Genomic DNA, 22,154 nt, shown 5'->3' with positions numbered 1-22,154 from the left:
ATAAAATACCTTGGGGTTACTCTAACTAAGAATGTGAATGACCTATAAGCAAGAACTTTAAGTCCCTGAAAAAAAGAAATTGAGGGAAGATGTCAGAAAATGGAAAGTCTCCCATGCTTCATGGATAGCAGATTAACATAGTAAAAAATGCAATCTTACCAAAAGCAATCTCAGATTCAACGATAATCCCCATCAAATTACCAACACAATTCTTCACAGCCCCTGGAAAGAAATCATACTCAACTTGCATTGGGAAAAACACAAAAAACCAGGATAGCCAAAGAAACTCGTACAATAAAACAACCTTGGGAAGCATCACATCCCCGACCTCCAAGCTTACTATTAGAGCTACCATATAAAAACAGCTGGTACTGGCTAAAAACCAATCATGTGGACATATGGAACTCGAACTGAAAACCTGACAGATACCCCACACTATGAACATATTAATTTTTGACAAAGAAGCCAAAAATGTACAAATGGAATAAAGAAAGCATCTCTGGGTGAGTGAAAACGAGTGAGACATCTCTAGAAACCAGGGCACCCTACCATCTCTTGTGTATCTGCTAATACTACTTGTGTAAAGGGTATAGTCTGAAGCCTAGTGCTTTTAGGAAATAAAATAGCATGCTTTGGGTTTAGAGAGATGTCTCAGAGATTAAGAGCACTAACTGTTCTTCCAGAGGTCCTGAGTTCAAATCTCAGCAAACACATGGTGGCTCACATCCATCTGTAATGTCATCTGGTGCCCTCTTCTGGCCTGCAGGCAGAACACTGTACACATACATACATACATACATACATACATACATACATACATACATACATAAATCTTTTTTTAAAATTGCATGTTTTGATGCAGAATCAACAGATTTACTGGAAGGAGTGGGAAAGGGGAACTAGGCCATTAGAGAAGTCTGCCCTGAGACCCGAGCTCTCTGCTCTCTGTGTAGGCCTAAAAGTTCCACATGCAAAGATGGTTTCGGGCAAACCAGACCACAGGAGTAAACACTGGGTCACTGTAGGGTCACATCATTTTTAACTGAATTCACAGGCAAGTCCTGAGACCACATTCTAGAGGACATTGGCCCGTCACCATTGTGAGGGCTCCCACTTCCCACTCAGCTGCTCCTGCAGGGGAAGGCAAAGCTCACATCCTGGTCCTTCTGAAGCTGCTCCTCTGAGCTCTCTGCTTCCCACTGTCTTCATAACTCACTCTTGGGCACTCTCCACTCACGGGGCCACTGGTCACATCCTGACACAGCTCTGGTTAGCAGCTGTGGGAGGAGGCTGTCTCTCTCCTCATGCCTGTCTTCCCTTGATCCCTGCACTGCTCAGCACCAGTGGGTTTACAACACAATTAGGAACAGCAGGGACAATTAATGGATCCAATATACCAGAGGGAAACTTAAACTAGGTCCTAAAAATGGGATCATTTGAGCTCCTCCCGCAGACATCTTCTAGCTCTTCCAAACACTTCCCTTCTTGAAATCTCCTCTAGCTGCTCCATGTGCATACACATAACAAGCAAACAGCACATGCAAGAACACACACACACACACACACACACACACACACACACACACACACACACACACCACACACCACACACCCATGCCTGGTCTACCCTATGCAAGGAAGTTCCTTTCAAAATTATGAGCCTCTGAATGCCAACCCATTATGGAGCCAACACTGTGCACAGTTGCTTCCTCACTCTACACTGGTGGCCCCCTTACCCTTCTGAATACCAGTTCCTCCAACAGGACCCTCTCCTCTCCTATTTGCAGTTCTGACTCCCCACAGGAAGTGACCTAATGAGTTGACACTCTCCTCACCATTCTGGAGCACAGACTCCCTACAAGTGACCATTCAGTAGCATAGCTGTCCTCCTCACCTCTCAGGCTCTGATGTCTAACAACAGACTGCTGCTTGGAAACTCTCTCCTGAATCCAGACACTTTCTCAACAGCATGCTGACATCCCCTCACTGCTTGGGCTTCAGTTCTGCTGTCAGGCCAGCCCTCAGCTTGGTCACCCAGACCCTGGACCAGACCATTGCTTCCCCACACCTGACCCTTCCACAGACACCTGCCTTGTCATCCCTGAGGTGCTGCAAGAAGGAAACAAATATGACAGAATATGAAGTTCCGTATGATTATTGAACCTATTGGATATTTCCGTAGTGATAAACATGCCTACACACCACTTCACTCCAGTCACAGATGCTCAGGGGTTTTACCCTCTCAGCAAAATATAGTTTTAAAGTTATCATGTCTCACATACACTTCAATAAGTCATGCACAATACTCAAGTGGCTTACAATAACAAATATTTTTCTTCTGCGTATGTACTAAGTGTGTTCTAAGTTCTAAGTCACCTATGGGTCATTGTAATTCTGTTCAGTTTCTTACCACATTTATCATTTGGGAGCACCTACTTATAAGTAGAATGAGTATTAGCCTCTTGTATTTAGAGAATCAGATTCATTCTCATTCTATGGGCCAGTGAAAGTCACCTGGACAAACCAGCCAATTGGGGTTGAAAGCATACTCTATATAAAGGAAGACAGGTCAAAGGCATTGGAACAGTCCTTCTACAGAGGAATGTGAAAGCACTGGGAAGCACCATAGCCTCTACACCTAATCCTTTATGTTTACTCAGCAGATACGTTTTTGGGTTTCAAAAAGGGAAATTAGTCCTGTCGGCAGAAAAGAGGTACCATTGCAACACAAGCATGAAATATTAAATCTTGTTGGAGAGATGGCTCAGTGGTTAAGAACACAGGCTGCTCTCCAAAAGTCCTGATTTCAATTCCCAGCAACCACATGGTGACTCAAGACCATCTATAGTGGCATCTGATGCAATCTTCTATCATAAAGTCATATATGCAGATAGAGCACTCATGTACATGAAATAAATACAATACTTAAACTTGTGCTTTACTGATATATGATATTGAAGTAAACTAGTGTAATACAGGGTTAGTGTTGGGTGTCTGTCATGTACACCATGGGGTCCTGTATGAAGCAGTGTGGGAGGGCCTGGGACAGCGATGGTGCACATTCTCCTGTTCACCAACATCTGCATTCATATTATTTTATATCTGACCTGTCAAAGAAAGACTTTGTCTAGACTTTTACCCATTTCATGAGAAATTACCACTCTAATTGTTTAAAATTCCTGGAGCTATTTGGAAGTCTGTTTTATCATGGTAGGCCATGAAGCTTTATGCTGCTCAATTCTTTCATAGTTCATGTTAACAAAACAATTCATGTAGGGAGCTCACTGTTTCAGAAACACTGACATTGTGGTTAAAGAGTTGAGGTTTTGAGCCATGAGATGCTCACCCTGGCAGGGAAGTGATGCTGAAGGCTGAGTTCACTCTTTATCAACCAAGTACTCACACCTATATAATGAACCCTGGTAAAACTCTGAACATCAGAGCTCAGATGAGTGCCCCCTGGTTGGCTTATTCTGTATACTGTGACACATTAACATTCTGAGAAGGAGATGCATACGTCGGTTCAATGGAAATTTTCTTCATAGGATGCTCCCTAACTTCACCTGGTATGTCTCTCCATTTAGTTCTGCTTTGTAGCTTTCTACATAACAATACTATAATCCTAGTAGAACAGAATCATTAGTTCAGTGGGTCATCCTAGAAGCTCATAAATCCTCAGGTATCATGGGATCCTGGGACTCTGCAGCCAGTTGACTTGAAGTAATGGCCTCCTTGGGGACTCCTGAACTTGAAGATTGACTCTGAAATGAGGACAGTCTTGTGGAGGCATGGCCTGAACTTGTAGAATAATTTAATTAGCAAATGAATGTTTTTGGCTATGGCTTACTAGAACAGCCATAAGAAACATTTTGAGGATGACTGAGGAAATACAAGCAAGATCACATATCATTTGAGAAAAGAATTGTTAAATTTTCTAAGAGAGATAATGGTATTGTTTTGTTGTGCACTAACAATTTCAGATGATAAATACTGAAATATTGCCTGAAATATTATATAACAAACTAGATCTCAATTGACTTATCAAGTATTGTGTGCATATGTATACATACACACACACACACACACACACATATATATATATATATAAATCAAATGATCAAAATGTCAGTAATCATTACTATAGATTGTAGTTATATGAGTATTGATGATACAAGTCAAAATACTCATAGGAAGACGTTGAAAAGACTTCCAAAGTGTTAAGCAGCATGCAGGCTTCCATGGGACATGTGGCTCTCCTCAATGTCCATCCACAGGGCAGAGGCTGTCCCTAATGTTGTAGGCACAAGGTGAGACATCAAAATAACAGGTGATGCCAGTAGAAGGTGGCTATCATCTTCTTAAACTTGCTCTTGAGGAAGGTCACCCAGCCCAGGATCAGCACCATTAGAGGCACACATCAGCCTCACAGCACCCACAGCACCTGACACACTAGCCATGGGGACCAAGATCCTGAAAGGCTCCGGTAGTGCAGGTATTGGGGGACATGAGAAAATGCTGAGGGAAGGGCACAAACTGCCAGGAGAAATGTGAGTGAGCACTAGGACCAAAGTGTCAGTAGGTCGACATGTCACCCTTTCTGAATTTTCTTAGAAGATCTTAAATGTCTACACCACACACACAACAGCAACTATGTTAGGTAATAGAGGGTACTGTTCACCTGATTGTGGTAGCCATTGCCCAATACATTCCCATTATCAAGTCAAGACAGTGTAAATGTAAATATTCATGATTTATTTGTCAATTATACATCAATAAATCCAAAGACAGAGGAACAAAGAGAAGAGATAATGGGCTAGAGGGACCACTCCATACAATTCTATCATCAAATAACACTTTAGGAATCTAGGAATGGACAGAGAAGCTGGTGTGCTTCCACATATACATAAGCGGTCCTGTAGAGTCTCTGGTATATGCGAAATTCTCATTATATAAAGAGTAAAGAATGAATAAACAAGTATATACGTGAAAGAGTATTATCATATGTATAACTTTTGGCTGCCTACCTAAATTTCTATGGACATCTTTTCCACAAGAAGATCTTTCCAAGTGTCTGTGTAATGGTGGATAAAAGGCATCCATGTCCATGAAGAATGTTTGATTCATAAGTATATTTTCTTCACCTGACAAACTGACTTCTGTTTTCACTGCAAGGAATGTCATTCCAGCCCTAAACAGAATATGGAACATTCACTATAACACATCGTTCGTGGTCACTGCTGGGCTCACCTGGGTGCCAGAACCTGGAAGGGAGGAAAGAATGTCAGGGTGTTTCCACAAGAGTAAGCAAGAGAAGGATGCAGTTGGAATTTGTGGAATTCTGGTTCAAGTGTGTAAAAATCAACTGTTCTCCACCACCCAGGTCTGACATGTCCCTGAATACATGGCCATCACAGTCAATATTCTCTTTGGTTGTTTTTTACTTGTTCTCCCAGAACACATACCAGGGGCTACCTCATGCCTAGGTCTTGGTACCTGGGGACTGTCATTCCATGTGCTTATTTATATGTTGAAAAGGTCTCTTAATCTCATGCTCTAATAATTTTTTTTCATTTTACAATAGTCTTTTTTTAGAGAATGGAGAAATACTTAAAATAGTTAGACAATCTACTTATTTCTGTCATCTAGAACAAGTAATTCACTACCCTTGATTCTTACATTTCTTCTCTGAAAACTAAGAATGAGAATAACATCACTACCTGTTTCTCACAACAGTAATCAGGATAGACTATGGGAACATAGTAAGGTATTAGAGTTTTTAAATAATTGCCTAAATATGACACTTAAAAATTTTTGATTGAGGGCTTTTAATTTAAGAGAATTAATCAGTTATGATCTTGACATTAGTTTTTATTACAGATATAAATAAAATCTGGAGAGATGGCTCATACATTAAGAGCACTTGTTGCTTTTCCAGAAAACATGACATTTCTCTTCCCAGCACCCATGTTGGCACAGTGGTACCACCTGTGAGCTCAGCTCCAAAGAATCCCACACCCACTAATGGGCTCCATGGGTACCCACATACACATGGCTCACAGAAAAACATAGATATACACACTAACAAAAAATAATAAATCCTATTGTTAAATATAGACATGAGAGACTGAAAATGTAATAAAACTCATCATGATGTAGCACCTTGGCTGGGTGCCCTGGATACTTATCATCCTACACTCTTCAAACTCAGTTTCCTCATCTCTCCTGGAGTATCAGTGACATGTGTCTCACAGGACTCCTTGAAGAGGAAATGGGGATAAAGTAACTCCATCCCCAGCACTCACACCAGGAGTGAGCTGTTTTAGTTTCATAACCAACAGCTGGAACACCCCAAAGTCTTCTCATGCTACAGGACCCAGGACTCCTCTAGGAAACTCTAGACTCACATGACACTTTTATTGTATGGTGTCTGATCAACCCATCGCCACTGTCGACGTCCTGGATCCAAAAGCCCGATATAATAAGCAGCTTTAGGATTCAGGATCTTGGTGATGAAATCCTAAGATGAAAGAAATATACAGCATTCAGCCTGGATGGAGTGATCCTTTTTCTTTTATAGAATTTTTATAAGAGCTTTTAAAAGTTATTTCAGCTATACAAAATTATAGGTCCAATATGATGCACATATGCAATTATGTAACAATCAAATTCTAGTTCATCTCTCTAGCCCATTAAATAGTTTTCAAAATTTAGATTAAAGCAGATTATTATACATTTTAGAGGTACACTGTGATACTTTGACTGACTTTTTTCTGGTCACATGGAGATGATAAGAAACAGGAAGGATCAAGGAATAGAAGAGCCACCCCACCCCAGGAGTGCCATCTCTCCAGCTGACAGGACACAAGGTCATCACTCAGGGGCCTGATTTCCATGACTTGGGAAACAATCTCAGTCTATGATCATAATGAATTCTCATCTTAGACTCACTCCCTTCTTTCTTCCCCAGCACCATTCTTGAATGTTGTGCATGAGAGAATTTACCAGATTCAAGCATTCTCCATTCACAATCTCAGATATTTCATTTCTCATGGCTGGCTGGGACTCTCCTGATTTGATCCCCTTTCCCTAGTCAGCTCTGCGCCCTCTTCTGTTAGGCAGTGGGTACTACAGGAAGCATTAGAGTGCTGGAATCACAAACTGGTCTTTCAAGCAGAAACATTTCATGCTTCCCTCCACCTTCAGGCTTTGCATTTCTGTTGCCATGGTTCCTTGTGGGTTGTTTAGCTTCACTGAAGCAGGGGCAAGGTGTACAATGCCAAGGCTGAAGCACGATTCCCGGCTTCTGCCACATCGACAACACCAATGTCAACAAAACAACCTCTTAGTAAAAAGAGGCAGACAGCAGGCCAGGCCCAGGCCACACTGTCCCAGGATGCACCTGCTCTTCCTGGCTGTGGATCACCATCAGATGAGCACCGATGCTGGAGCACTTCTCCTCACTCTCGCTGTAAGATGCAGTGTCAACCGTAGGGATGTAGCAGTGGGAACTAAATGATTTCCAGTCCTTTGGGCAACAGCTCCAGACTTTGTCTTTGGGGAAGAAGGAAATGTAAGTTCAATGTCATTAAGTCATTTTAAAAACTGCTTGATGTGGAAACCACATGAAAGCTGAGACTTCACACTTATCCAGATACAACAAGGAGTCCCTCGTCCCTCAGATGCCAAGCAACCCCAGTCTACCTCTATCTACACTAACATCAGGGCTCCTTGTTCCTACTGGAGTATTGTCAGGAAATCAGAGTGTCATGGACACCCAGACACTGAGGACATAATCCAAACTGTCTGGGTCTCTAAATAATAGTTTAGTTCTTTGTTGTTCATGTAGATCTCATCCATTTCTCTGTCATTGGGTGATCCTTGTGTCTTTCCTAGGGTCCTGTTTTCTAGGTAGCCTCCCTGGAGTTGTGTAGCAGTCTACTCATCTTTGTTTTATATCTAGTATCCGACTATGAGTGAGTACATACCATGTTCATTCTTCTGAGTCTGGGTTACCTCACTCAGGATGATTTTTTCTAGATCCATCCATTTGCCTGCAAACCTCATGATGGCATTGTTTTTCTCTGCTGAGTAGGACTCCATTGTGTATATGTACCATGTTTTCTTTATCCATTCTTCAGTTGAAGGGCATCTAGGTTGTTTCTAGGTTCTGGCTGTTACAAACCATGCTTGTATGAACATAGCTGAGCAAATGCCCTTGTCGTATGATTGAGCATTCCTTAGGTATATGCCCAAGAGTGCTACAGCTGGGTCTTGGGGGAAATGGATTCCCAAGAGAAATGGATGAGATCTACATGAACAATCTGGATGACAGTGGGATTTATGAAGGTCAAGGTTTGAGGGAAAGAAAGCTTAGGGGTACAGGAGATCCCAGCTGGATCAAGAACAGAAAGGGAGAACAAGGAATAACAGACCATGATAAATGATGAGCACATGAGATCAGGAATAGGCAGAGTGCTGGAGAGGTCCCCAGTAATCCACAATGATACATCCTCTGTAGACTGCTGGCAGTGGTGGAGAGAAAGCCTGATCTGACCTAGTCTGATGATCAGATGGGCAAGCACCCTAACTGTCGTGCTGGAACTCTCATCCATTTAGTGATGGAAGTTGATATCAGAAAATGAAAAGATCTCCTATGCTCATGGATCAGTAGGATTAACATAGTAAAAATGGGCAGCTTGCCAAAAGCAATCTACAGACTGAACACACTCCCCATCATTATCCCAACACAATTCTTTACACACCTTGAAAGGACAATTCTTAACTTCATGTAGAAAAAAAAAAACCCAGGATAGCTAAAACAATCCTACATAATGAAAGAACTTCTAGAAGCATCATCCCTGATTTCAAAGTGTACTACAGAGCTATACTAATAAAAACTGCATGGGATTGTCATAAAAAAAGACACATCGATCAATGGAATAGAATGGAAGACCCAGACATAAATTCACATATGCGCACCAGGGCTGTTGTTTTTTTTTTAAAGAAGCCAGAAATATACAATGGAAAAACTAAAGCATCTTCAACAAATGGTGCTGGTCTAACTGCATGTCTTCATGTAGAAGAATGCAAATAGATCCATATCTATCACCCTGAACAAAACTAAAGTCCAAGTGGATCAAAGACCTCAACACTAAATGAACACACTGAACGTGGTAGAACAGAAAGTAGGAAATAGCCTCACATGCATTGGCACAGGAGCCAACTTCTTGAACAGAATACCAACAGTGCAGGCACTGAGATCAACAATCAATCAATAACTGGGACCTCATGAAACTGAAAAGCTTCCATAAGGTAAAAGACACCATCAATAGGACAAAATGGCAGCCTACAGAATGGGAAAGGATTTTTATCAACTACCTGTGCAACACAGGGCTAATCTCAAAATATATAAAGAACTCAAGAAACTAGACATCAACAAACCAAATAATCCAATTGAAAAGTGAGCTAAATAGAATTCTCAGGGCCTGGAGAGATGTGTCAATGCTTAAAAACACTGACTGCTCTTCCAGAGGACCCAGGTTCAATTCCCAGCTTCCACATGGCAACTCACAACTGTCTGTAACTCCAGTGCCAGAGACTCAACATCTTCACACAGACATACATTTAGGTAAAACACCAGTGCACATAAAATAAAAATAAATAAATTTAAAAACCCAAAATTCTCAATGAAGCAATCTCAAATGGTTGAGAAGCACTTATAGAAATGTTCAACATCCTTAGCCATGTGGGAAATGCAAATCAAAACTAGTCTGAGATTCTATCTTACACCAATCAGAATTGGCAAGATCAAAAACTCAAGTGAGAGTTCATGCTAGCAAGGATGTGAAGCAAGGAGAACACTCCTCCAATGCTGGTGGGGATGCAAACTTATACAGCCACTAAAGAAATCAATATGATGGTTTCTCAGAAAGTGGGGAATCAATTTACCTCAAGACCCAGCTACATACACTCTTAGGCATATACCCAATGCATGCTCCATCCTACCACAAAGACACTTGCTTACCTATGTTCTTAAAGGCTTATTCACAAAAACCAGAAACTTGAAACAACCAGATGTTTCTCAGCAGAAGAATGGATAAAGAAAATGTGGTACATTTACCACTATGAAGTATTACTTCACTGTTAAAAAAAATGACATCAGCCCAGTGTGGGCACAAACCTTTAATCCCAGCACTCAGGAGGCAGAGGCAGGTGGATCTCTGAGTTCAAGGCCAGCCTGGTCAACAGAGCAAGTTCCAGGACAGCCCTGACTGCACAGAGAAACCCAGTCTTGAAAAACCAAAGAATAAAAAATAAAAAAGACATCATGAAATTTGCAGGCAAATGAATAGAACTAGAAAAAAAAAGTCATCCTGTAATATAACCCAGACGCAGAAAGACAAACATGGTATGTATTAACTTATAAGTGGATATTGACTGTTGATTAAAGGATAATCATACTACAATCCACAGACCAAGAGAGGATAGGTACCATGGGAAAGGAGAGTCATATGACCCTTGTGGGATGAAGAAATAGAATAGATTTTGTGGGTGCACTGGAGGCAGAGGGAAAAAGGAAACAGGAAGAATCAAGGTGTGGAAAGAGTGAATACCAAAAAAATGAGTGGAATTGCTGTGGGGGGTGTAAGAGGGAATGTGGAAACCTAGTGCAGTGGAACATTCCTGTAATCTACAAGGTTGACCCTATCAAGACTCCTAGTAATGGGTGATATGGAGCATGAACTGGCCATCCTCTGTAACCAGTCAAGGCGCTCAGTAGTGGGACTGAGATTCCAACCCAGGCACAAAACTTCAGCCTATACTTTATTCTGCCTGCAAGATGTGCAAGGGTAGAGGTGGCACAAAACTTGTGGGAGTGGCCAACCAATGACTGCTACAACTTGAGGCCAAGCCACAAGAGGGAGCCCATGCTGGACACTGCCTGGATGGCCAGGGATCTGAAATGGGATGACTCAGAGACCTAGGGCAGAGCTAAACATAAAAATTAAACAAAGAGAGAACAGCCCCCAGCTTCTGTCCGACCTAGAACTCCCATCTGGACCAGAGCTAGACCTCAACATCACAGAATGGAAGAAGAAGAAGAAGAAGAAAACAACCTTATAAGTAACATCATGAAGAGGCTAGAGCCTTATATAGAAGAAATCAAAAATAAAGTAGAGGAGCAAACAAACAAAAAATGGGAAGAACACTATAAAAACTAGAGGAAAGGACAATGAAAGCAGAAGAAAACAATAACTACTTGAATGAAAATCATGAATAGGCAACGGAGACAATCCAAGATCTGAAGAGGGAAATAGAAAAAATGAAGAAGATACTAGCAGAGGGAATGTGGGAAATAGAAAATCTGAGTAAACAAACAGGAACTTCAGAGGCAAGTATAACAAACAGAATGCAAGAGATGGAAGAGAGGATCTCTGGTGTTGAAGATACAGTAGAAGAAATAGATTCATCAGTCAAAGAAAACACTTAAACCAACAAAGTCATGACCCAAAATGTCCAAGAAATTTGGCACATCCATGAAAAGGACCAAACCTACGAATAATAGGGATAGAGGAAGGAGGAGAATACCAACTCAAAGGCACAAAAATATATTTCACAAGATCATAGAAGAAAACTTTCCAACCTTAAAGAAGGAAATGCCTATGAAGATACAAGAAGCATATAGAACACCAAACAGACAAGACGCCTAAAAAAAGTCACCTCGACACATAATAATTAAACAACTAAACATACAGAATAAAGAAAGAATTTAAGGGCAGCAAAGGAAAAAGGCCAAGTGACTTATAATGGCAAACCCATCAGAATAACACCCAATTTCTCCATGGAGACTTCGAAAGCCAGAAGGACCTGGAACAGATATAATGCAGACACTTAAGAGCCCATGGATGCCACCTAGACTAATATACCCAGCAAAACTTTCAATATCATAGATGGAGTGAACAAGACCTTCCAAGACAAAACCAGATTTAAACAACACTTATCCACAAACCCAGCCCTACAGAAAGCACTAGAAGGAAAATTCCAACCTAAGGAAGGCAGATTACACCCATGAAAACACAGGCAATAGATAACACCACAGCTGTAAACCCCAAAGAAGAGAAGTACACACACACTACCACCAAAAAATCAAAATAAAACAGGAACGAAATCACTGGTGATTAATATCCCTTAATATCAATGGACTTAATTCACCTATAAAAAGACACAGACTCACAGAATGGTCCATGAAAACAGGACCCATCTTTCTACTGCATACAGAAACAACACCTCAAATTCAAAGACAGACACCTCCTCAGAATCAAAGGCTGGGAAAAGACTTTCCAATCAAATGGTCTTAAGAAGCAAGCTGGTGTAGCCATCCTAATATCTAGCAAAATAGACTTCAAACTAAAATCAATCAAAACAGATGATGAAGGACATTACATACTCATCTCAGGAAAGATCCACCAAGATGAAGTCTCAATTCTGAACATTTATGCCCCAAATACAAGGGCACCCACATATGTAAAAGAAACATTACTAAGCTTAAATCACATATAAAACCCCACACATTAATAGTGGGAGACGTCAACACCCCACTTTCACCTCTGGACAGATCGGCCAAATTGAAACTTAACAGACCTATAATGGGCTTAACTGATGTTATGGATCAAATGGACTTAATCAATATCCACAGAACATTCCACCCAAACAAAAAAGAATATACCTTCTTCTCAGCACCCCATGGAACCTTCTCTAAAATTGACCACATACTTGACCATAAGCAAATCTCAACAGATACAAAACAATTGGAATAACCTCCTGTGTTCTATCAGACCATCAGACGTACAAAGTCTATCAATGTAATACACCATATAAACAAACTCAAAAAAAAAAAAAACCACATGTTCATCTCACTAGATGCAGAAAAAGGCATTGACAAAATCCAACACCCCTTCATGATAAAGGTCTTGGAGCGATCAAGAATACAGGGAACATACCTAAACATAATAAAGGCAATCTACAGCAAGCCAACAGCCAACATCAAATTAAATGGAGAGAAACTCAAACAATACCACTAAAATCAGGAACAAGGCAAGGCTCTCCCTCTCCCCATACTTATTCAATATAGTACTTGAAGTTCTAGCCAGAGCTATAAGAAACATAAGGAGATTAAGGGGATACAAATTGGAAAGGAAGAAGTCAAGCTCTCCCTATTTGCAGATGACATGTTAGTAACCATGAGTGACCCCAAAAATTCAACCAAGGAAGTGATACAGCTAATAAAAAGCCTTCAGCAACATTGCAGGATACAAGATCAACTCAAAAAAATCAGTAGCCCTCCTATATACAGTAGACAAACAGGCTAAGAAGGAAATCAGAGATACATCACCTTTTACAATAGCCACAAATGATATAAAATACCTTGGGGTTACTCTAACTAAGCATCTGAAGGACCTATATGACAAGAACTTTAAGTCCCTGAAAAAAGAAATTGAAGAAGATGTCAGAAAATGGAAAGATTTCCCATGCTCATGGATAGGCAAGATTAACATAGTAAAAATGGCAATCTTACCAAAAGCAATCTACAGATTCAACACAATTCCCCATCAAATTACCAACACAATTCTTCACAGATCTGGAAAGAATAATACTCAACTTCATATGGAAAAACAAAAAACGCAGGATAGCCAAAAGAATCCTGTACAATAAAACAACCTCTGGAGTCATCACAATCCCCAACCTCAAGCTCTACTATAGAGCTACTGTAATAACAACAGCTTGGTACTGTCATAAAAAACCAACATGTGGACCAATGGAATGGAAGTGAAGACCCTGACATTAACCCGCACACCTATGAACATATAATTTTTGACAAAGAAGCCAAAAATGTACAATGGAATAAAGAAAGCATCTTCAACAAATGGTGCTGGCATAACTGGATGTCAATGTGTAGAAGGCTGCAAATAAATCCATATCTGTCACCATGCACAAAACTTAAGTTCAAGTGGATCAAAGACCTCAACATAAATCCAGTTATTCTGAACCTGATAGAAGAGAAAATAGGAAGTACTCATGAACATATTGGCACCAGAGATCACTTTCTAAATATAACACCAGTAGCACAAACACTGAGAGAAACAATCATTCAATGGGACCTGTTGAAACTGAGAAGCTTTTCTAGAGCAAAGGGCATGGTCAATAAGACAAAGCGACAGCCTACAGATTTGGAAAAGGTCTTCACCAAACCCACATCTGACAGAGGGCTGATATCCAGAATATATAAAGAACTCAAGAAATTAGACATCAAAATGCCCAACAGTCCAATTAAGAAATGGCCTATAGAACTAAACAGAGAATTCTCCACAGAGGAAGTTCAAATGGCTGAAAGACATTTAAGGAATTGCTCAGCATCCCTAATTATCCGGGAAATGCAAATCAAAATGACTCTGAGATACCACCTTATACCTGTCAGAGTGGCTAAGATCAAAAGCACAGAAGACAGCTTATGCTGGAGAGGATGTGGAGCAAGGGGAACTCTCCTCCACTGCTGGTGGGAATGCAAGCTTGTACAGCCACTTTGGAAATCAATATGGTGCTTCCTTAGAAAATTGGGAATCCATCTCCCCCCAGACCCAGCTGTAGCACTCTTGGGCATATACCCAAGGAATGCACAATCATACCACAAGGTTATTTGCTCAGCTATGTTCATATCAGCATTGTTTGTAATAGCCAGAACATGGAAACAACCTAGATGCCCTTTAATTGAAGAATGGTTAAAGAAAATATGGCACATATACACAATGGAGTACTACTCAGCAGAGAAAAACAATGCCATCATGAGGATTGCAGGCAAATGGATGTATCTAGAAAAAATCATCCTGAGTGAGATAACCCAGACTCTGAAGGACAAACATGGTATGTACTCACACATAGGAGGATGCTAGATATAATACAAAGATGACTAGACTTCTATACAACTCCAGCGAAGCTACCTAGAAAACGAGACCCTAGGAAAGACACAGGGATCACCCAATGACGGAGAAGTGGATGAGATCTACATGAAAAACCTGGATGAGAGTGGGAGTAATGAAGTGCAAGGTTTGAAGGAAAGAAAGCTTAGGGGAGCAGGAGATTGCAGCTGGATCAAGAACAGAAAGGGAGAAGGAGGAATAACAGATCATGATAAATGAAGACCACATGAGAACAGGAATAGGCAGAGTGCTGGAGAGGTCCCCAAAAATCCAAATGATATATCTTCTGTGGACTGCTGGCAATGGTCAAGAGAAAGCCTGATCTGACCTAGTCTGGTGATCAGATGGCCAAACACCCTAACTGTCATGCTGGAACTCTCGTCCAATAAGTGATGGAAGTGGATGCAGAGATCCTCAGCCAGGCTCCAGGTGGAGCTCCAGGTGTCCAACTGTCAAGAAAGAGGAAAGTCTGCAAGAGCGTGAATTGTTGAATACAAGATTGCAAAAAGCACAGAGACAAATAGCCAAACGAATGGAAGCACATGAATTATGAACCAACGGCTGTGGAGCCCCCAGCTGGATCAGGCCCTCTGGATAAGTGAGACAATTGAATAGCTTGATCTGCTTGGGAGGCACCCAGTCTGTGGGATCAGTATCTGTCCTTAGTGCATGAGCTCGCTGTTTGAAACCTTGGGCTTACACAGGGACACTTTGCTCAGTCTGGAAGGAGGTGACAGGACCTGCTTGTACTGAATCCACCAGGTTGAAATGAATCCCCAGTGGTGCTGTGATCCTGTCGGACATGGGAATGGAGGGGAGGAGCTGGGGGGAGGGTGGGACTGGGGGCATGAGGGGGGAGGACAGGGGAACCCATGGCTGATGTATAAAATTTAAAACACATAATAATAAAGAAAAAAACAAACAAACAAAAGTCAATGAATGATTTCTATCAACATTCCACTATACTCATAGACTGGTGGCTTGCCTATTTCTCATCAGAGAGGCTTTATCCAGCAGCTGATGGGAGCAAAGGCACAGACCTACAACCAAACATTACACAGAGCTTGCGGAACCCTGCAGAAGAGGTAGGAAAGGATTTTAGGAGCCAAAGAGGTTGAGGATACCAGGCTGCATATCTGTTATGGCTGTTAGCATGGTATTCTTGTGGGATTCCTTAGAGTGGGAGTGGGGGTGTCTCTGACTCTTACCTGCTCTTGGGATGTTTTCCTCCCACTGGGTTGCCTTGGTCAGCCTTGATATGAGGGTTTGTGCCTACTCTTGTCATAGCTTGTTATGCTGTGTTTGGTTGACATCCCTTTGGAGACCTGCTCTCTTATGAAGGGAAACAGAGGCGGAGTGGATCGAGGGGAGAAAGGTGATTGGGAAGAGAATTTGGAGGAGTAGAGGGAGGGACTGTGGCTGGAATGCAATGCATGAGAGAAGAATAAATACAAAATGAAGGAACGAAGGAAGGAAAGAACAAAGGAAAGAAAGATTCATGTGAAACCATTACACTCTACATCAAGCAAACTTGAATTCTTACCAGCCGTGGGTGGATTGTCTTTATTGCAGTTCAATTCTTTGTGAGTTAGATCTTTTATAACTTGTTTTTTGTTCAAGAAGTTGAGAGTACTTTTGATAATACACTGTAAAACAAACAAGAAACAAATGAAAACAGAAGCCCAACCACTCATTTTCATGAAGGAATTGTGGCTTTCTACTTTCTTCTTACTGGTACACAGATCTACTAAGCCCTGATACCTAAGTGGACAAAGTCTGACTACAATTCCCATAACCCCACAATCAAAGCAGTCCTTAGTCTCCTATTTTGAAACCATGGGTACTTCCAGGACTCATAGAAAGACAAGTGATTTGAGAGGCAGGACAGGCCCAATGTCATGACTCTAAAGGGAGTAAACCATACCCTTCCATGTTACATAAGATGAAAACACTAACCCTTGGGGGAGATGAAGCAAACATAGATATTCATATTAAACTGCCTTGGCTTTGGCAGGAAAGGGGGTTAGCTAACTCTCAGTAGCTCTAGGTTATTTTAGAATAGGAAATAAAAATAACTCAGTATGTGTCTATGGAGCACTGTTTCCTTCCTTCAACTCTCCTCATTTCAACAGGTTACACCTCCACACACATGCTCACTCTCTCCCGGTTTACAGCTGACTTGCTTCTCTCTAGAAGTGAAGTTCTTCATCTTCCTCCCAGGGTCGTTTCCTCCTTACCCCACCACTTTGGCTTCCTCCATTTAACTCACACCAGGTTTGAAATGGATCATCAATAATACCCTAGGGTAATTACTTAGCCGTCTTGCTATTGGACCCATTTCTCCTCTTCCTCAGCTCTTAACACATTGCTCCATCCTGGGTTTGCACCACCCTTTTTTGCCATCACTTCTTGTTGTTTTTTTATAATCTCTCCTCCCTCCATCCACCCATTCAAATGTAACACTTCCTACAGTCTTGTCATGATTCTTCCTCCTCATACAAAATCTTCCCGAGTGATGCCATATATTGCTGTGGTCTTGCCTGCTGCCTGTATGTGTGGGATTTTGTGTTCACTAAACACAAACCTATTAGGTTCAGCTCAGTACGCCCAAAACTGAAATCAACACTTACCAACTTAAACCAATACTTATCCTAGATTGTCTACCTCTTTGAATAACTTCATGTTTGCTGACTTTACATCATCAGAAAATTAAAGTCACATAGTACTTCTTGGACCCCTGGATCTCGATATTCATCAACATCTACTTCCTTGGTGTTGTGCTCTTTACCATTCAAAGTTGGATCCTCTCATGTTCTTCAGACACTTATCTCATTATCAGGTTCGAGACAGGCCTTTTCATTTCTCTTTTTGTCCTAGTGACTCTGTTTTCAGAGTCATACAAAAGCACCATCTATAACCTAAGTAAGCTACATCAATTCACTATTCGAAATCTTGCAATGGTTCTCCATGGCTGTGATGCTTTGCAAAAAATGACCACAACTATTAACTCCTGTATCCAAACACCATTGTAATGTGATTTTTAAGTTTTCCCTGTTAACAAAAATAGATAGGAAGGAAGGAAGGAAGGAATGAAGGAAGGAAGGAAGGAGGAAGGAAGGGAAGAAGAAAGGAAAGAAAGAAAGAAAAGAAAGAAAGAAAGAAAGAAAGAAAGAAAGAAAGAAAGAAAAGAAAGAAAGAAAGAAACAGGAAAGGAAAACGTGAAGTCTTCTGTGGGAGCTGTCTCCTAGACTTCCTTTGGCCAAGAGAATGTGCAAAATCAACTCTGATGAACTATTAAGTTAAATGTTTTAAAAGATTTATTTATTTATTTATTATATATACAGTGTTCTGTCTGTGTGTATGCCTGCAGGACAGAGGAGGGCACCAGATCTCATAGCAGAGGGTCATGAGTCACTATGTGGTTTATAGGAATTGAACTCAGGGCCTCTGGAAGAGTAGCCAGTGCTCTTAACCTTTGAGTCATCTCTCCAACCCTCTTGTTAATTTTTTCCAGAGACCTGGCTCATGGTCACCCTTAGTCTCAGAAGTCTGAAAGCCGCTATGTATAAAAGCCAAAACATCCTAAGGAACCTACACATGCTAGGACCAGAGAAGCCACTCAGTGGAGATCAGCCTAAAACTGACAAACCACAGAAGCAAAAGATAAATAAATCATTGTCTTACCTCATTAAGTTTATGCTGATTTATTAAGCAGAAAACCATACTTGATAAAAATATTAAAATTTAGGAGAAAAACTAAGTTTTTCATAATGGGGCACAGCACAAGCTCTGCATGCTGCTTTGTTTACCTAGGGAAATGTCATTTCTTCTTCACTTAGAACTGTGTATTTCAGCCATTCATGCCTCTGTCTCACACCTCTGTGACATTCTTGGCACACACAGTTGTAGACACAGCCTCTTCTAGGAAATCTCTGTCAGCACAAGACTTCCTGAACAATGTTGGAAAACTTGTCCATTTTTTCTTCATTGTTTCTTTAGACACAGATTTTTTTTACATAGTCCAGGCCAGCTCCACACTTGCTGTCCTCCTGTCTCAATGTCCTGAGTAGCCACTGTACCTGGCCGGCACTGATTTGTTGACTTTCCTCTAAGTTTCTGGAGAACAGAGTCCATGTTCTTCATGGACTTTGTCTGACACACTGTATGATATACAATACATGGCTGCTACTTGGTTCATGTGAATGAGTAAAACAACGTAAATACACTAGTTTGCATGCATTTTAATTTTTTCAGAAATTCTCGAATCTTTGATGAGCAGAAATCCACCCATTTGCTCATTTGACTTCTAGATTTCACATAATCCTGGGCAGGACAGAGCAATTATAAATTAGCTGAAGAAAAATTCTTGGAGAATTTCTTCCTAACTCCTTCTTGTCCACAAGCTTATCCCAAGATGAGGGAGTCCTATATACATACAGCTTGTATACACATACAGCTCAACTTCTAAACACCAATGAGAAAAATGATTTGATCTTCTAGTCTGACAAAGACAACACTCCACAGAGTTCATCCACACACCCACATACATTCATAAATGAACTTCAGTTTCTCTAATGAGAATGAATTCTGTTTTTCCCAAGACAATAGCTAAATCCAAGGACAGAGTAAGAGCCACAATGAAACCCCTTGAATTGTTTTTCCCCAAAACAATATTTCTTCTCCATATTCTATTAAATGCCAGGTGCTACAGCGGAACCTCTCTTCACCTAATGCATACATAGTCTAATGATTCGTCAGGGATACTTACAGATAAAAGCAACCAAGAATGAGATGGTCAACAACAGGAAAAGTGCCATCGTTGATGTAAAGAGCAGCGAGGGGCGACCAGGCTTCCTTAGATGAGGGGTGGGCTTCACTTTGGGAGCTGGAAGGAGTACACAACCATCTCATGAGTGGTAAGTTTCACCCTTGTTTCTGCTTTTCCTCCCGCCCCAACTCCCTTCTTTTCCATGTCACATAATTACCAATAGTGTGTACATTTGAAATAATAGAAAAATGATGTCCATGTAAAAACCATTACAAAACACTTAAAAGTACACACACTATTGAAATAACTGGTAATATTATTTTGAGATCTGAAAAATGATTTGAATATATTTTTTTTCACAAAAAAACTTTGATCATATCCTTTCAGGAAGTTCTTCTTTTGGTGGTGGGAGGTGTATTGAACTAGGGACTCACTATGTAGACCAGGCTGGTCTTCAACTTGTTATGTAGAGCAGCCTGGCCTTAATCCTCAGTGATCCTCCTGCATCTGCCTCCGGATTGCTGGTATTGCACCACACTGGCCCTTTCAGCAAATTTTAAAGGATGTATATATAGTATGTTTTCCCACACGGTGACAAAATGTAAGTACTGCCATCTGCCTATGACTTTCCTTTTACACTGTACAGTAGGTACATTTTCACATCACCATGTTTTCTTGGTGTTCTTTACTGTGGTTGCAGCAGGATATATTCTAATACCGTCTAGACTGTCCAAACATTAGAGATGCATATAGAACAAAAGTAAATGTTTCTAGTCATATTCCACTTCTTTAGCATATGGTCAGTCTGATAGTCACTGTATCATGGTCAGAAACCGTTTGCTAGATGAAGGTACAATGTAGTGGAGAGCAACTGCCTACCGAGGGAGAGGCTCTGCTTTGATCTATAGTATAAAAGAAAAAGTTACTTCAAGATAAGAGCTCCACACAGAAACAGTTTTCATAAAGTTGCAATAGACTGTCAAACATAGAGGGAAAAGGCTCAATACTGAAAAGTATGATTTCATTTTATGTTCATTTTTCTACATCAGGAAATGCAATATTAAAGATATATATATACAAGAATACAAGATAAAAGGTATTGTTTCTGTAAGTGGCAAGAGCAATAACCATGCCAAGCAATCTTTTATTTCCCACTGGAAAACTCTATAGCCCTTAAAGTCACGCCACAAACAATTCAATACCCTGTGACTCCAGTAAAATCGCAGACATGAACACTGAGAGAATTAGTAACCAACATCACCAAAAGTTTATTAATGACTCTTCCTTTATCCTTCCTCCATGATTAAGTCCAGATTTTTTTTTTACTTGTAATAGAATCTGAGTAGGTTCCTGAGGAGTTGGATTCATTCTTGAACTTCACTTCTGCATAGGTGATTTCTGAAGCCATATCAAGAAGAGACCTGCCTCCCTCAGAAAACACACCCTGTCTCCTGCCTAAAACTCATAGTATGTGAGAATCAAACACGGCGATAAATTGTCTTATCACACAATTATTGTATGAGAAGAGGGATTTCCAGATGGGAAATACCGCATGAGAATGAGAAACCAACACTGAAGCACTCAGGCCACATACAGTGATGCAACATCTTCAAACAGAAGATAAGAATTGTAGCATCTGAACCTACTCAGCACAATATGCAAATACTCTAAAGTGGGAACTCAAAGGGGGAAGGAAAGACATAGGAAGGAGGGGAAAGAGGAACCATGCTGTGAGAGAACTCTGTCCTAAGACAGTCTGCGGCAAACATAAATTCATGCGCTTCTGTATGCAACAAGGTTTCCGGAAAACCAGACTGAACAGGCAAGTTCTGAGACCACATTCTAGAGGACCATTGGCCCCTCACCATTGTGAGGGCTCCCACTTCCCACTCAGCTGCCTCCTGCAGGGGGAAGGCAAAGCTCACATCCTGGTCCTTCTGAAGCTGCTCCTCTGAGCTCTCTGCTTCCCACTGTCTTCATAACTCACTCATGGGCTCTCTCCACTCACTGGGCCACTGGTCACATCCTGACACAGCTCTGGTTAGCAGCTGTGGGAGGAGGCTGTCTCTCTCCTCATGCCTGTCTTCCCTTGATCCCTGCACTGCTCAGCACCAGCCTCTCGTGTTCACAGCACTGTTGGGAACATTTGCCACAATTAATGGATCACAATATACCACAGGGGAACTTAAACTAGGTCCTAAAAATGGGATCATTTGAGTTCCTCCCACAGACATCTTCCAGCTCATATCCCCATGCGTGGCCTTCAGCTCTTCCAAATATTTCCCTTCTTGAAATCTCCTCTTGTGCCAACAAATAACAAACAAAAAGCACATGCAGGAACACACACACACACACACACACACACACACACACACACACACACACTTAGTTTGTGTTTCTAGGTTTTATCT

At 41.0% G+C, this 22,154-nt stretch overlaps 1 pseudogene; it reads right to left on the bottom strand.

Moving 5' to 3' along the window:
- The window catches only part of LOC118580570, a 37,786-nt pseudogene extending 16,444 nt beyond the window's left edge, over nucleotides 1-21,342 (bottom strand).
- Nucleotides 21,343-22,154: the final 812 nt, after the last annotated feature.

This window comes from Onychomys torridus, chromosome 3, assembly GCF_903995425.1.
Source record: "Onychomys torridus chromosome 3, mOncTor1.1, whole genome shotgun sequence".
Taxonomy (NCBI): Eukaryota; Metazoa; Chordata; class Mammalia; order Rodentia; family Cricetidae; genus Onychomys; species Onychomys torridus.
This window is presented reverse-complemented; position numbering and strand designations above follow the sequence as displayed.